This window comes from Schistocerca americana, chromosome 2 (genome assembly GCF_021461395.2).
Source record: "Schistocerca americana isolate TAMUIC-IGC-003095 chromosome 2, iqSchAmer2.1, whole genome shotgun sequence".
In the NCBI taxonomy this organism is placed as follows: Eukaryota; Metazoa; Arthropoda; class Insecta; order Orthoptera; family Acrididae; genus Schistocerca; species Schistocerca americana.
This window is the reverse complement of record NC_060120.1, coordinates 368,824,318-368,828,093: the sequence shown is the minus strand read 5'-3', so window position 1 is coordinate 368,828,093 and position 3,776 is coordinate 368,824,318. Positions and strand designations below refer to the sequence as shown.

At 42.8% G+C, this 3,776-nt stretch overlaps 1 non-coding gene across 1 annotated transcript; it reads right to left on the bottom strand.

Annotated features, from left to right (window-relative positions):
* Positions 1-3,703: 3,703 nt before the first annotated feature.
* Trnav-aac lies at positions 3,704-3,776 on the bottom strand. The gene has a single exon. It is a non-coding gene; the product is annotated as a tRNA-Val (tRNA).

Here is a 3,776-nt window from a genome sequence, read left to right as displayed (position 1 = left end):
GAACTAGTTAAACCTAACTAACCTAAGGACATCACAAACATCCATGCCCGAGGCAGGATTCGAACCTGCGACCGTAGCGGTCTTGCGGTTCCAGACTGCAGCGCCTTTAACCGCACGGCCACTTCGGCCGGCCAAGTTCAAGTTCACTGTTTTCTATAAGTTGATTATGCATTACTTACATCATCTTGGGCCTCTAAATTGGGAAGAACAAACTATTGCAGAATGCAGGATATGTCTCTTCTGCCTACATGAAATCCAAAAATTTAGAAATACATTTCAACTTCAAATCAAACAAATAATAGCCCAGTCTTTAGTCCTACCAATTATCTGCTGTGATACAGAGCAACACAGCACAAATAGTAAAAACTCCAGACGAGTCGAGCCAGGTATGAATGTTTGGGGTCAGTAAATCCTCACGAAACGGCACAGCTGCAACGAGACTGCTCTAAATTGATTATTTTTTGTGCCATATACTAGCGGAAAGTTCATGAGCCTTTCTTTTTCGATGAAGCAACACTAACTGATGTTTATCTTGATCCGTTAGAGGTATTGGTCTTCCTTTAATTGGAAAAAGCTGAACCAAAAACCTTTCTTTGACAGCAAGATGATTTACCGCCTCACTAGCATAACTGATTATGCCATTGGTTAAACGAAGTTGAACCCGACCACTGGATTTGCTGCAAGGGGCAGGATGGCAAAGCGTGTTTCGCAGTATCCTCCACGGTCACCTTATCTGATGCAATGCCGTTTTTACCTTTGGGGGTTCATAAAGGATCGTGTGTATGTGGTTCCGCTACAAACGGGCTTCAGAAACAGAACTGAAGCAATTGCTCCAACGACTCGGGACACACCGATTAAGTGTAAATGGAAGGGGGATCACTGTTGACAGCTGCAGTAGGACATCAAGCGGAATCAGCGGCGAAGGGCAAAAATGTGGAGGAACAGACACACGCATTCATATAACACCGATTAAGGTTTGGAAAGAACTCGTCTATCAACTGGATGTACGCTGTGAGACGAATAGTGCTCACATTGAACACTTGTAAGAAAAACTGTTTTGAGCCTTACTTCCATTTGATGCATTATTTATAATTGCAAGTTGAATGTAACAAATGCTACAAAGCCCTAAAAACAGCATAGTCAGTCTGAAACGCCCTGCATTGTAATTAATTTTCAGATATATTTTCGGACTTGTTCAATAAAACTCTTCTGCAATCATTTATCTGCATGAAATGTAGACAGTAGTACAGTGTCATCAGCGAAACGACGGCTACTCAGACATATTCCATTTACCTAATTCCTTCCTCGTTTTTCTGACTAAATGAGCCAAAAACTTGCTGTACGGTCTCTGGGAATAGTTTTGGGGATGTAGTCTTCCTTGTAATACGATGCACCTACCCCAGCTCCGACAGATCAATTTTGTTTTGTTTTGTGGTTTTACGCAGAGTTTCCACTTTTATTTTTCCCGTCAAGTATCTTTTACTATCGATTACACTGTCACTTATCTCTGCTGCCGTCTTATTTCCAGTTATCTTAAAATAAATGAAAAATGCAGACGCAACTGTATTTTGTCTTTGCTGGTGGATGTTGAACTATGTGCACACAAGAGAGGCTTCCTCAAGCTTTGTAATAGTTTTGCTTAAACAAATTATGAGTTTCAAAATATTTGGGTGTGGATTACATTAATTGGTAACCTACTCCATGATTTTATCTTTAAGCTGCTAGGATGCCGAAAGTGAGTTATCTAGAAAGGACCAGAAGGATATTTTCTTCTGTCGCCTGATATGAGAGATATCCCTTCGTCAGCTACAAAGTGACGAATACAGTCGACTCTTGACCACAACAATGCGGTAGATGTGTGTTGTATAGCGTTCTGGTAGTTGATTATGGTTCTTACAATGTCTGTGCCGACTATACACTACGTGATCAAAAGTATCCGGACACCTGGCTGAAAATGACTTAAAAGTTCATGGCGCTCTCCATCGGTAATGCTGGAATTCAATATGGTGTTGGCCCACCCTTGGCCTTGATGACAGCTTCCACTCTCGCAGGCATACATTCAATCAGGTGCTGGATGGTTCCTTGGGGAATGGCAGCCCATTCTTCGCGGAGTGCTGCAATGAGGAGAGGTATCGATGTCGGTCAGTGAGGCCTGGCACGAAGTAGGCGTTCCAAAACATACCAAAGGTGTTCTGTGGGATTCAGATCAGGACTCGGTGCAGGCCAGTCCATTACAGGGACGTTATTGTGGTGCAATCACTCCGCCACAGGGTGTGCATTATGAACAGGTGCCCGATCGTGTTGAAAGATGGGATTGCTCTTCAACAATGGGAAGCAGGAAGGTGCTTAAAACATCAATGTAGGCGTGTGCTGTGATAATACCAGGCAAAACAAGGGGTGCAAGTCCCCTCCATGAAAAATACGACCACACCATAACACCGCTGCCTCCGAATTTTACTTTTGGTACTACACACGCTGGCATATGTCGTTCATCGGGCATTTGCCATACCCACACCCTGCCATCAGATCGCCACATTGTGCACCACAATTCGTCATTCCACACAACGTTTTTCCACTGTTCAATTGTCCAATGTTCATGCTCCTTTCACCAAGCGAGGCGTCGTTTGGCATTTACCGGCGTGATGTGTGGCTTATGAACAGCTGCTCGACCATGAAATCCAAGTTTTCTCAGCTCCTGCCTAATTGTCATAATACTTGCAGTGAACCCTGATGCAGTTTGGAATTCCTGTCTGATGGTCTGGATAGATGTCTGCCTATTACACATTATGACCTTCTTCAACTGTAGGCGGTCTCTGTCAGTCGACAGACGAGGTCGGCCTGTACGCTTTTGTGCTGTAGGTGTCTCTTCACGTTTCCACTTCACTATCAAATCGGAAACAGTGGTCCTAGGGATATTTTGGAGTGTGGAAATCTCGCGTACAGACGTATGACACAAGTGACACCAAATCACCTGACCACGTTCGAAGTCCGTAAGTTCCACGGAGCGCCCCATCTGCCCTCTCACGATGTCTAATGACTACTGAGGTCGCTGATACGGAGTACCTGGCAATAGATGGCAGCACAATGCACATAATATGAAAAACGTATGTTTTTCGGGGTGTCCGGATACTTTTGATCAAATAGTGTATATTTCCAAGTCCCAGCGGGCATGGAAGCCAGAAATAGAGCTAAGATATCTGATGCCGTAGTATTTACTATCTATTTTATGTTTCACTGTAATATGTTCTGCCATATCACGGTCCCTTAGACCAAAACAATCACATAAGGAACACGCATGTCAAACAACAGCTTTGGTGATTATGATGTCGTTTTTTAAGTATGTGAAAGCCGTGGTGCAATAAAAAATATTAATAAAAGCTGCAGTCTCCGTTTTCGGACTGTTGTTTCTTAACTGAGCTTTTGGCTTAACGTTAGTCACAAATTTAAACAAAGATTTTGAATAAGGTGATTTTAGCAAAGCAACACAAGGACGCAGTAAGGAGTTATCAATTTAGTTATGGTGTATTTTGTAGTTTTAGCAGTTTAATGTAGTCGCAACACATCCATCAGAACAATTATTATATAGTAATGTAATGGGTGTATTAAATACTACTGCCTCACTATATTATCTTCGTCAGAGTACTTTCAAGTTTTAATGTCTTCCAAAGCACAAGTAAGCAGAAATGAAATTTAAAAAAAAAACTGTTTCCGCCCGGGATCGAACCGGGGACCTTCCGCGTGTTAGGCGGATGTGATAACCACTACACCACGGAAAC